The sequence below is a fragment of the Mustela nigripes genome, chromosome 8 (genome assembly GCF_022355385.1).
Source record: "Mustela nigripes isolate SB6536 chromosome 8, MUSNIG.SB6536, whole genome shotgun sequence".
NCBI lineage: Eukaryota > Metazoa > Chordata > Mammalia > Carnivora > Mustelidae > Mustela > Mustela nigripes.
The window spans coordinates 75,053,967-75,067,734 of NC_081564.1; the positions used below are offsets into that span (position 1 = coordinate 75,053,967).

General features: G+C 46.8%; 1 long non-coding RNA gene across 1 annotated transcript in view; it reads left to right on the top strand.

Annotated features, from left to right (window-relative positions):
* The window catches only part of LOC132023960 (uncharacterized), a 39,967-nt gene extending 33,509 nt beyond the window's left edge, over positions 1-6,458 (top strand). Inside the window, exon 3 of the long non-coding RNA XR_009406110.1 lies at positions 6,279-6,458. This is a non-coding gene — a long non-coding RNA (uncharacterized LOC132023960). The remainder of the gene's footprint in view (positions 1-6,278) is intronic.
* The last annotated feature ends 7,310 nt before the right edge of the window (positions 6,459-13,768 follow it).

Genomic DNA, 13,768 nt, shown 5'->3' on the forward strand with positions numbered 1-13,768 from the left:
GAGGGGAAAGGAAAGAAAGAACATTTTTTTTAAAAATTCTTAAACATTTTTGGAACAAGGTTCCCTATTTTCATTTTGTACCAGACCCCCCAAATTATGTGGCCAGCTGTGGCTACACGTAGCTTCACCAAGCATCAAGCATCGGGTGATAGAAAAGAGGCACAGTGCTAGGTTCTACAAGGAATAGAGCGCACTTGCGGGCTTCACACGAGACTGACCCTCCTTCCGCATTCCCAGCTCAGTGGACGGCACCGCTCCTCTTCCTGCTCGCAAGGCTGAAGCCCAGGTTGTCATCGGGGCGCCTGGCTGGCTCAGTCAGTGCGGCATGCGACTCTTGATCTCGGGGTTGTAAGCTCCAGCCCCATGTTGGGTGCAGAAATGACTCAAAAAATAAATTTAAATGTTTAAAATTTGTTTAAAGGGGCACCTGGGTGGCTCAGTCATTGAGCATCTACCATGATGCTGGGGTCGTGGGATCGAGCCCCGCATTGGGCTCTCTGCTTGGCGGGAAACCTGCTTCTCCCTCTCCTGCTCCCCCTGCTTGGGTTCCCTTTCTCACTGTGTCTCTCCCTGTCAAATAAATGGATAAAATCGTTTTGTTTTGTTTTGTTTTAATTTTGTTTAAAAATAAGGGGCACTTGATTGGCTCAGTCTGTTGAGCGTCCAAGTCTTTTTTTTTTTTTTTTCTCCAAAGATTTTAACAGGGAAGGCAATGAAGCACTTAGTGCGTGTTCATGGGTGGGTTGTCGCTTTAGGCAACTGCAGTTTGATCATATTGGGTCCTCTCCGAGAGTTGATATAGGACACGTCTTAGAATTGCTCCACAGAAAGGGGAAGCAGCTGGGATGTTTACCTACCAACTCTACAGTAGATAGGACTCTATCTACGGAATGTACGCCACCATCTCTCTTCTCCACACGTCAGTCTCTCATCATCCACATTTCCCTCTTGTCAGTCTGTTCTACACCGCACAACCAAAGAGATCATTTCCAAATTCAAACCTAATCACACTCTCCTCCTGCTTAAAAGGCTAGGGTCTGGGGGTGCCTGGGTGGCTCAGTGGGTTAAAGCCTCTGCCTTAGGTCATGATCTCAGGGTCTTGGGATTGAGCCCCGCATTGGGCTCTCTGCTCAGTGAGAGCCTCTTTCTCTGCCTGCCTCTCTGCCTACTTGTGATCTCTCTGTCAAATAAATAAATAAAATCTTTTTTAAAAAATGCTAGGGTCTTCTCTTGGCTCCCAGGATAAAGAACAAAATCTGGGAGACCCTAGAAGGTTTGGCCCTGACCTGCCCTCCAGCTCTATCAAGACCAGGAAAAACAGCTTCCGCTAGTCAGCCATGTTTCTTGGATACACTGTGCTTCCTCTTTCCACAGGGCCTTTGCATAAGCTGTTCCCTCTTCCTGGAAAGCTTTTCCTAACCCCACAGCTTTTTTTCAGTGTCTTAGCTCAGTGGGAAGTTCTACAGAGAAGTTTTCCTCAGCTGTCTGGCTAGGTCAGTTCCAATACCCTATGTTGTTGTAGTACCAGATGGTTCTGCTTGTTAGCATGTCTCACAATCATAATGCCACAGTTGTTCCGCAATTAATTGTTTGTTTCCCCCATGGTGACATAGTATCCTTTTTATTTTATTTTATTTTATTTTAAAGATTTTATTTATTTATTTGACAGAGAGAAATCACAAGTAGGCAGAGAGGCAGGCAGAGAGAGAGAGGAGGAAGCAGGCTCTCTGCTGAGCAGAGAGCCCGATGCGGGACTCGATCCCAGGACCGTGAGATCATGACCTGAGCCGAAGGCAGCGGCTTAACCCACTGAGCCACCCAGGCGCCCCTCCTTTTTATTTTATAGTCTCGGCATTATCCTCCGACCCTGAGCTCAGAGCCTAAGCAGTATAGGGCAGGTACCCAGCAATTCTTGTGGATGGATTTGAAGACACATATTCAAAAGGAATGTACTGAGGGGGCAAAGCTTAACAGAATATCATAAGCACAGAAATATATTAGCACAAGTACACAGACACATCTTTAAGGGTATGTAGTATTTGTCATTGAAAAAGATAAAAACCTAAAATTCTATACACATGGGAATACCTAAAAAGAACTATGCTATATTTATGCTATGGATATTCCACTCTGCCGATAGAAAGTGACACAGAAAGATGTCACTGAGGGGCACCTGGGTGGCTCAGTGGGTAAAGCCTCTACCTTTTGCTCAGGTCATGATCCCAGAGTCCTGGGATGGAGCCCCTTGTCGGGCTTTCTGCTCAGCAGGGAGCCTGCTTCCCTTCCTCTCTCTCTGCCTGCCTCTCTGCCTACTTGTGATCTCTGTCTGTCAAATAAATAAATAAAATCTTAAAAAAAAAAGAGAGAAAGAAAGAAAGATGTCACTGATAAGAGGGGCACCTGGGTGGCTCAGTCGGTTAAGCGTCAGACTCTTGGTTTCCACTCAGGTCATGATCTTGCGATTGTGTGATTAAGCTCCGAGGCAGGCTCTGCTCTCCGTGCGGAATCTTTTTCAGATTCCCCTATCCCTCCCCACCCACGTTCGTGTTCTCTCTCTCTCTCTCTCACTGTCTCTCAAATAAATAAAAATCTTAAAAAAAAATGTGTTGCTGATAGAAATAAAATATAAAAACAAATTGTAGAACGCGTATATAACGTGGTCCCATTAGGTGTGTCTGTGTGTATGCGCGGGTGCAGGCACTTCGCTTGAAATCGTAGAAACCATGGGAAAGGTGACCAAGAAATAGTGGTGATCCCTGGGGAATGCGACAGGGTGATAGGAAGGGTAATTGTACCCACTGTGTCTATAATACTTGCATATTTTACTTTTATAATAATTACTGAAAGCCAGTGACATGGAATTTCAGGCATCCATAGGGAAGATTTTCTTTTTGCATGTGTAGGAGAAAGGCCTGTTGGGTCTACCCCACAGGAAAGGTCTTCACTTGTCAAAAAAATCCCACAGGACCCAGTTAGGATTCTATTAGTTGTGTACCCGCCAATATGGAGGAAATGCCAATATTTCAAAATCTTTTGTCTTGTTGAAGACTTCTGGGACATTCCAATATTCCATTTCCTTTCATTAAAAAGAAAATTGTCGGGATGCCTGAGTGGCTCAGTCGGTTAAATGTCTGCCTTTGGCTGGGGTCATGATCCTGGGGTCCTGGGATTGAGCCCCGAGACAGACTCCCTGCTCAGTGAGAGTCTGCTTCTCCGACTCCCTCCACCCCTCCCCGCTGCTTGTGCACTCTCTCTCTCTCTCTGTCAAATACATAAATAAAATCTTGTTTAAAAAATAAAAAGAGGGGCGCCTGGGTGGCTCAGTGGGTTAAGCCTCTACCTTCGGCTCAGGTCATGATCCCAGGGGCCTGGGATCGAGTCCCGCATAGGGCTCTCTGCTCAGCAGGGACCCTGCTTCTCCTCAACTCTCTCTCTGTCTGTCTCTCTGCCTATTTGTGATCTCTCTCTCTGTCAAATAAATAAATAAAATCTTAAAAAAAAAAAAAAAAAGAAAGAAAGTAAAAGGAAATTGTCAGGAGGCGCCTGGGTGGCACCATCTGTTAAGCTCGACTCTTGGTTTCGGCTTGGGTCATGATCTCAGGGTCATGAGATGGAGCCCTGTATCGGGCACTCAAGTCTGCTTCTCCCTCTCCCTCCGCCCCTACTCCCCGAGTTCTCTCTTTCTCTCTCTAAAATAAATAAATAAACCCTTTTAAAAAGTGTCAGGAGATTTTCCTCGATTTGCTCATTCTCAAAGTAAGCACAGCATTTGGCCGGAATATTCTGCATTTAGCAGAAGGCAAGAATGAGACAGTGAACTTGCTCTGGGTTATGAAATGTTTCTCATAGATTATGTTAAAGCATTACTTTTCTGAATACCAGTCACATGGCTAGATTCAACATTTAATTTAATTCATGCTCAGCAGAAGTCAAAGCACCTATTACTTATAAAGCACATGGGGAGTCAACATAGTAGGCTTGGAATGAAATCAACACATCTTGAATTAGATCAGCCACCCTCACTTAAAAGCAGTGTGATTTCTATAAACCTACATTTATTTATCTGTAAAATGGGAATACCATCTATCGCATGGAATTGTTTGAAGGAGAAATATATATATTCCTACATTTAGGAACTGTGAACCAAAATCATTATGAGATACGACGTCACACCTACTAGGATAACTACTATAAAAACAAAATCCAGAATATGACAAGGGTTGATGAGGATGTAGAGAAACGGGAACCCTTGGGCATTGCTGGTGAGCGTATAAAATGGAAACTATGGAAAATAATATGAAAGACCCTCAAAAAATGTTAAACATAGAGCCATCACCACATGACCTAGCAAAGTCCACCTCTGAGTACATATCCAAAAGAACTGAAATCAGGGACTCAAACTGACATACCCATGTTCGTAGCAGCATTAGTCACACAATAGTCAAAGGCTGGAAGTAACACAAATATTCTATTGACAGTGAATATATAAGCAAAATGTGGTATATCAGTATGATGGGTTATGATTCAACCTTTAAAAGGAATGATAATTTTTGTCATTGTTAAGATTTTTCATTTTGCGGAGGGCACCTGGGTGGCTCACTTGGTTAAGCATCTGATTCTTGATAGCTGAGGTCTTGATCTCAGGGTCATGAGTTCAAGCCCTGCAGTGGGGTCCACAATGGGTGTGGTGCCTACATTAAAAAGAAAAAAGAAGAAGAAAAGAAAAGAGGGGCACCTGGGTGGCTCAGTGGGTTGAGCGACTGACTCATGATTTTGGCTCAAGTAGTGATCTCAGGGTCATGAGATGGACCCCGCATAGGGCTCCACACTTAGCAGAGTCTGCTTCTCTCCCTCAATCCCTCCCCATGGAGGGAAGCAGGGGCACCCTGGTGGCCCAGTCGGTGAAGCATCTGCCTTCACCTCAGGTCATGATCCCAGGGACCCAGCGTTGAGCCCCTCAATGAGCTCCCTGCTCAGCAGGAGAGTTTGCCTCTCCCCTGACTTGTGTGCGCGCGCACTCTCAATCTCTCAAATAAATAAAATCTTTAAAAAAAAAAAGTGAGGCAGGCAGTAGGGAGTGGTGAGGACTGTGGCATCTGTGGGCTCTCAGACCTCCCCTGAGAAGGCAGCCGCTCAGCTCTTGCCTGCTGTGGCCATACCCAGACACAGCTGTGGCATCTCAAGACCCTCCTTCTTCATACACAGAAGTCCTAAGTCTAGATTCTTATGTGAAATATCTCTCTGTCTAAACACTGGTGTGTTAACCATGTGTCTTATTTTCTGCATTCCAATGCTGGGGTCTTGTTGACCCTGGGAGGACTGGCCCTCCCAGGGTCAGCCATTTCCCGGAGAGAGTAAACAACTCACCCGTGAGCACACTGGTCAAATCCAAAGTCCACACCTCATCTACCTCTTTCACTGGGCTCTCGTGATCTGCGTGTCTGTGTCGTTACCTCCTTGCCCTAATCACCCCAGGGCAAGTCCCAGACAATCAAGGGCACCATCTGTGTTTCTGGCCCTGCTGACATCATTCCAACTAGCCAATCCTAAACCTGACACCCTTGCCTTACCCACTTCTTCCCACAGAAACCACCAGAAAGGCCCTCACCCACGCTCTTCCCCTCCATCTCTGTCTCTGCCTCTGGACCTACCCTAGCAGTTTCCCTCTGCATCCGCCCCCACCCTCCACCCCTGCCATGGTGTAGTATTTCCCCTCTTGGGAACTATAACCAACTATGTTTTCAATGACAATTATTTCCTCAACTGTTGACCTTACTGAACTTCAAATTCTCTATTGATACACTATATTTTATTTTTTAAAAATATTTTATTTATTTGACAAGAAGAGAGGAAACACAAGCACAGGGAGTAGGAGAGGAAGAAGCAGACTTTCCACAGAGCAGGGAACTCGATGTGGGGCTCGATCCCAGGACCCCGGGATCATGACCTGAGCCAAAGGCAGATATTTAACCAACTGAGCCACCCAGGCACCCCTGTCCATTGTTTTAAAATATAGTGTATCAGTAGGGGCGCTGGGTGGCTCAGTTGTTATGCGTCAGCTTTAGGCTCAGGTCATAATCCCCGGGTCCTGGGATCAAGCCCAGTTTGGCTCCCTGCTCAGTGGGGACTCTGCTTCTCCCTTTGCCTCTGCCTGCTGCTCCCCCTGCCTGTGCTCTATCAGCTAAATCAATAAAATATTTTAAATAATAATAATAATAAACAATGGATAACATGGCTTTTTAAATTTTATTGTTTGTTTGTTTATATTTTATTTTTAGGGAGAAGAGCAGGGGGAGAGGCCGAGCAAGAGGGAAGGAGAATCTTCACGCAGGATCCCTGCTGAGCCAGAGCCCATTCGACCCCAGAACCCTGAAATCAGGACCTGAACCTAAGCCAAGAGTCATCTGCTTAACGGACTGAGTGACCCAGTTGCCCCTTTTTAAAAATGTTTACATGGTAAGGGCAGTGACATCTGTTGTAATAAAGAAAAGAGGCTAACATCTACGAAGCTTGATTGCATTGGGTCCTGTGCCATCCTGGTTTTCAGTACTTCTTTCCACTGACTCTTCACATCAATCCTGTCCAGATACTATTGGTTTCTTTCTTACAGATAAGGAACCTGAAACCCAGAGAAGTTAACTACTCACCCAATGCCAGCAAGTTAAGTAGTATACATGGAAGTTGAATTTGAGTTTGAACTTGGAGAAGGCAGGATTAGGGGAGGAGGAGAAACAGAAACTCCTCAAACAGAGATTAGGACTCCGTAATCTCACAGCGGCCAAGGAGAGAGACTGTCCGAGGGGACTGGCTAAGTGATCATTTCCTTTTCTTAGGACTTTAAAAAAAAAAAATGGGGGTGCCTGGGTGGCTCAGTTGGTTAAGCATTTGCCTTCGGCTCAGGTCATGGTCCCAGCATCCTGGGATTGAGCCCCCATTGTATTCCTGCTCAGCAGGGAGCCTGCTTCTCCCTGCCCCTCTCATTCTCCCTGCTGCTTGTGTGCTCTCCCTCTATCAATAAATAAATGAAATCTTTTTAAAAGAATGGTTTTGGGGCTCCTGGCCGTCTCGGCCAATAGAGCATGTGACTCTTGATCTCTGGGCCATGAGCTGGAGCCCCACATTGAGTGTAGGGATTACTTAAAAAAAAAAAAAGTTTGCTAATGCCCATTGGTGATAGTTAATAATTAAATAAAGATTTTATCTTGTTCTAAGGTTTGTGTTTTACTTTGGATCTAAAAATAGAAGGACTTCATCTAATCACAAATAAGGTCTGCTAGAAGGAAGAGGAGGATTGAGCCTCTAGATAGTTAAGATTCCAAATTAATAAAACACCTGCTGGGGGTGCCTGGGTGGTTCATTTGGCTAAGCGTCTGTTGTTGGCTCAGGTCACGATCCCAGGGTCCTAGGACTGAGCCCCTCATGGGGCTCCCTGCTCAGTGGGGAGTCTGTTTCTCCTTCGAACCCCCCCCCCCCATTCTCTCTCTCTAAAGTAAAAATTTTTTTTTTCTTTTTAAGATTTTATTTATTTATTTGACAGAGATCACAAGTAGGCAGAGGCAGGCAGAGAGAGGCGAGGAGGCAGGCTCCCCGCTGAGCAGAGAGTCCAATGCAGATCCCAGGACCCTGGGATTATGACCTGAGCCGAAGGCAGAGGCTTTAACCCAATGAGCCACACAGGAGCCCCTCAAATAAAATCTTATTTAAAACCCTTGCTGGTACTGAACTAGCAGACCTGCAGTGGCTGCTGTATCTCAGAGCCAAGGTCATTCCCATCAGTTTGTACCAAGCGACACACACAGGTGTGTTGGGCACGCTGAATGGTACTTCTGCCCAAAGAAGACAGATGTTGATCTCGTTGTTTTTTAATGTGCTATATAAATGTCATCTCAAAACAGAAGAAATTCAAGGCATCTCATTTCTGGGCTATTATTGGATTTCTTGCCTGGGTAAAGTCCATTTTCAGCTACGTGCCTCATGATCCCAACAGGACTCCCCAGGCTGGGTGTGACCCCCGCCCCCCAGCTGTGGGGGGTCTTCAGCCCTGTACTTACAGAATCACACATATTTTGGGATGTCTTTGTACTGCCAGTGAATGTGGACAAATGCCAGGATCAGAGAAATGGGCGTACCCCCGACACGACCGGCTGCGTCAGACACCCGGCAGCGTGACCAGCAACAGGGTGGGACAGGCACCCTTAGGATGTCTCCTCAGTGTCCACCCCACCCTCTTTGCTAGTGAACCAAAGGTGGGAGGGTGGGGCTGGCAATGTGCCCGGCTAATTACTCACCTGCCCTCTTCTCTTGCAGGTACAGCTGGCCATGAGACACAGCTCAGGACAGAGATGGGGAACAGGGAGTTTCCTGCAAAAGCTCGGCCTTTCCAGCAGAACGGAGACAGAGGCAGCAAATCAGGTCTTTGCCTCCTGCTCCCTCAAAGAGCGGTGGGATGACTGCAGCGCAGCAGGTGTCTGAAAACCACGAGATGGACGAGCCCGAGAGTGGGAGCCAACTTGGTAGGATCGATGGAATAAAACCTAGAAGGCATCTGGGTCCCTGCTGGCACTGATGAGCAGCTGTCCCGAAGCCAGCTCCTGTCTGCTCCTCTCCCCACCTGACATTTTATTGTGAAAAAATTTTAAAGTTACAGAGAAGTGGGGCTTCTTACGTGGCTCAGTTGGTTGAGCGACTGTCTTTGGCTCAGGTCATGATCCTGGACTTCCAGGATGGAGTCCCGCCTCGGGCTCCCAGCTCCTTGGGGAGTCTGCTTCTCCCTCTGACCTTCTCCTCTCTCATGTTCTCTCTCACTCATTCTCTCTCAAATAAATAAATAAAATAAAATAAAAAAACTTACAGAGAGGTTGAAGGAGCTGTACAGTGAACACCAACCACCCATCTTCATTTTATTACATCTGCTTCATTGCGTGTGTGCCCGCCACACATCCTTCCAACCAACCCTTAGTCTATCTCTTCTAAATGCATTTCTGAGAACACTCCCCCCCATACAATTTTCTTTTCTAAAAGATTTTATTTATTTATTTGACAGAGATCACAAGTAGGCAGAGAGGCAGGCAGAAAGAGAGGAAGGGGAGCAGGCCCCCTGTTTCGCAGAGAGCCCGATGCACTGCTCGATTCCAGGACCCTGGGATCAGGACCTGAGCAGAGGGCAGCAGCTTAACCCACTGAGCCACCCAGGCGCCTCGCCCCCCATACATTTTAGTATGCATGTCATTAAGTAGACTATTTGTTTAGAATCCTTTTTTAAAGATTTTATTTATTTATTTATTTATTTGAGAGAGAGAGTGTGTGTGTGGAAGTGAGAGAGAGAGAGAGAGAGAGCACGAGCAGGGAAGGGGCAGAGGGAGAAGTCGACTCCACACTAAGCAGGGAGCCCATTGTGGGGCTCCAACCCAGGACCCTGGGATCATGACCTGAGCCGAAGGCAGAGGCTTTAACCCACTGAGCCCCACCCAGGCGCCCCACTGAATGCTTTTTCATGTGCTCATTGACTACTTGGGTGTCTTTTTTTTGTCAAGATGGCAGAAGCACCCGACGGGGACAGTCAGCATCCCCCTCGCACGGCCTGGAGGAGAACCGACTGAGCAGCACAAGCCGGGATATGAATGAGAAATAACCTGTTTTGTGAATCCACTGAAATGCCATCCCATTTGCTTCAAGAGTTAAACTGTATATTTAAATTATACCTCCATACGCTTAATTAGAAAAGAAAATGAATGGGGGAGGAGGGGTTGATCCTGAGACGACAGGAACTCAAAGGGATGCTGAGGTGATCTTGGACCTCCGGCCATGACTCACAGGTGGACCGGGCTCTGGGCCCTGACCTTCCGTGGTTGGATGTAGCCTTCTACTGAGCATTTGTAAGGTTCACTCAACTGTGCTCCTCCCAAGATGTCATCAGGCTTGAAGTGAAAATTTAAACTAGAGCAATGCAGATGGGCTGGAATTACCCAACATTGTCCCCAAAATCCCAGCTCTGGTACTGGTAAATCAAGAGGCCGGGCCTCAGGGCCCAATATCTGCTCCAAACAGGCCCACCTCCTGCGGTCTGGGAGCCGCAGATTCTGGGCCTGGCCGCCTGCAGAGCTAAATTGAGACGCCAGGAACTCTGTTCGGCACAGGTATTTCTAAATCCTGTGGACGGTCCTTGGCCGAACTTTCCTCCACCTCCCCCAGGCCTGCTAAGCTCTATTTGAAGAGCTTGCAATTTAAAGAAGTGAAGAACCAGCAAATACGTCGGGTTGAAAATGAAAAACATTTTCTGCAGGGTTTCACCAAGTCCTGGGGTTAAGACTTGTTAGTGGAGCCCACCTGCTATCCTTTTAAATAGATAAAAGACATTTCAGTCTCTGGCCTTGAAATACTAGAGGCCCTCCCCGCTCCCTCTTTAGCTTTCCTACACCCCGCCCCCCCACCCCAAAATCCTATAATTAAAAAGGCTCTTTTCAGACTGGAATACAATTCAAACATAATCATTATGAAAACTCTGCCCTGTTTCTGTGGTTACTGACAACTCCCTTTGTGTAAATCTCATTAAATCAAACCAGGGACTCCCGATTTGGGGGACAATCCCTGGGAAGAAAAGGCTCTGTTGATTTTCGAAATAATGTTGCAAGTCTCAGGTAGGAGACCCTTCTGGATTAGAAAATAGTATTATTTATCTCTCCGACGCCACTGACAAATCAACCATGAAAAATTGATAATGGCTTTTATCACCCCACGTGCTTTTTCTGCCGTGGCGGTATTCTCATGTCTCCTGTAGAAGGCAGCTTTCTCTGACAAGCTAGCTTATTTTCCTGCCTTTAAGAAGACAAATGAAGTCACTGAAAACGCTGCTTTAGAGACTATGTTCCATTCATTTTCATCCTATACATTTTCAGCGCTTAGGAGAAATCAGCTTCTCATTTGTAAAGGATGATTCCTATTCAAGCTATAAGCAGCCGTGGGTTTTCGTTACACCCTGAAATGCTTGAGAAGTAAAGTGGTTCTCATATAAAATTAAAGACAACAGTGAAATTTCTGCATATCTTACAGAGGAGCATACAATATAGAAAACTTACACTTCCCTCTGGGCCTAGAGGTGATGTTAGCTACTGTCCGTTTCCCCTTTAATTTTGATCTTTCTATTCCAGTTCTGGAATTTCCCAAGTCTTTAACTGCAAAAACATTCCTCTTGCCCCTGTGACTTTTTCCATCAGAAGATATAAATGCCTTAGACTTCCTTACCATCAAATGCACAAACTATATTGGGCCCTATTCTGGGTGCGACCAATAAAAAATGAGGGTACCACTGACCCTGTGTTCTGCTCCGTGTGGTTTTATGCATGCAAATGCCGTTCCTTGCAGGAATAAGGGCTCTTCCTTGCCACTGTACCAAGATAACTGGCCGAATGGGAGAAGATTATTTGCAAATGATGTATCAGATAAAGGGCTAGTATCTAAAGTCCTAGTGACTGGAAACAAGCTCCTTGGAGACTCCACTTATTTTTATTTTTTCAAAGATTTTATTTATTTATTTGAGAGAGAGACAGGAAGAGCACAGGGAGGGGGGCGGGGGAGCTGGGGGGAGGAACAGAGGGAGAAGCAAACCCCAGACTGAATGTGACACATGAGGACGTGGGGCTCAATCCAGGATCCTGAGATTAGGACCTGAGCTGAAGTCAGAGGCTTAACCAACTGAACCACGCAGGCATCCCTTGGGGACTTCATTTAAAGGAGTACCTTCCACTGATTCATCGGTCTTACAGGGATCTTCCTATAAGCCTTCTGCTTTGCTCAAATTCACATGCATTTACTAACCTTAGTACATGGTTGCTGCAATCAATGGCTAATGTGTCAACTTAGGAGAAACAGACGCCAGGCGGGGTGAGGAGAAAATATCGAGTGTGACCATTCAGGGATCAGCAGGAATAGAGACTCTGAATGCCACTCAGGCCTGAGCTGCCCCCTCTGTCTGTATCTCCAGGCTCCCCCTGGTGCTCGCTGGCCCCCAGCTGCTCCCAACATGCTAGCTTTTGCCTTGTAAGTCTCCGCTTCATTCTACCCCTTATTACAGAGCATTGTTTCCTTTGTGTTTATCCTTGAAGACTAGAAGGTGTTATTCTTCTGGGTGGCCCTCCACCCTGGGCACACTGCTCTGCCCCCGGACGCCCATTTATACATGTGAAGAGAACCTCTTATCCATTACAGGGAATATCAACGGAGTACAATGCCCAAGAATCTAGAGCTGTGGGGCCTCGGTCAGATATACTTTACAGAACAGAGATAACCTTCTGGTAGAATAAGCTAAAGATAGAAGTAAATAAAGAAAGCTTTAGATCAGAACCAGAAATATCTTTACCCTGAATGAGATTGCAAAGACCTAGGAAGACCTTCGGAGGTTTAAGAGTGCAGAAGAGTATCAGACAAAGGGAGCAGAGAGGAGATGGCCAAAGGGAAGAGGCTTACAGAGGCACACCCTTTTGTGAGATTACAGAGTGATTAGCACAGTGGAAATGAATATTTATGAAGCCGGCGTTGATTATACTGTATTACGGGAGATCATTTGAATAATCATGAATATGTTTCCACGCATTTGGACCTAATGGGATGGTTTTCTGTCTTTAATGAGGCACTGGCGCGTGTTTGAAGAGCCTGGGAGCAGGGGGTGGGAGCAGAAAGAAGGGAATGCACAAAACAGGTCGCCGGGTTTCAGCCCAGATTTTTCTCACTGTCTTGCTCTCATCACTACAGTCCTGCCTGTATAGATCTGAGGGAGGAAAAGGTCCAAAATCATGAATTGGGTGCCCATCAATGCGTAAGCTAAAAGGTTAAGTGACTTTCCCAAGGTCACACAGGGATACAATGGCTGAACCAAGGCTGCAGTTACATCTCCCCCACCACTTCCAAGTGCATAGGGTGCATAGACAGACCCGTCCCAGGTTACCCCTACTGTCCTGCCACAATGACTCTGCGATTATCCCTTTCATTGGCAAAAGTGTAACCCCTGGGATGTTAAAATGGTTTCTTTTGTTAAATGGTTTGAGGAAAGCACCCATTTATTTATTCTACCTTCAGTCCCTAGCGGGATGCCAAGTGCCTATAAATGATGGTGGCTGTTTTGAAAGGAGAGCTCTCAGGAGGGCAGGCGGAGGGAGACAGGACAAGCATAGAGACATGGGACCACTTCAGTGTTCTTGGGAGTTGTTGGGAGGCAAGGGGGGCGCTGTGGTCGAAGACCGTCTGTGGGAGCGAACACCGTTCAGTATCATCCTACTGAGATGGATTTGCTGCTCAGAGAAGACATGCATGAAACCAGCCCTGCATAAAGCGGGGGCATAAACCAGAATGCCAACTCAGTTATTTTCTACAAAGAGAAACAGAGCTCTCCCTGGTCCAGGCATGCTCGCGTGGGCGGGGCACGCCGGGGAGAGGTGAAGCTGTCCTGCGCCCGGGAGCTGGGCGAGCCGGGATGCAAACCCCAGCTCGCTCTCGGTATCTGCAGTTTGACCTTGGACAAGTCCTCTAGCTCCCGGAGGCGTGGGTTCCTTGGCCGGAAGCTGGGCTGTGTGGGGCTGAAACGCGGCGAGGAGTGTACCCAAGGTGCCTAGCCCAGGCTGCAGACCAAGCACGTGGGAGCTATTATTAGCCTCTGCCTGAAGGCGGAAGCGGAATTGCACTCGGGTTGCGGGAGCTAGAGCGGAGGAGGTAAGCGGCTGATTCAGCTGCTGGTGCATCCTTTTGGAGCCGGGCTACACCCGCAGTAGCTGGCACC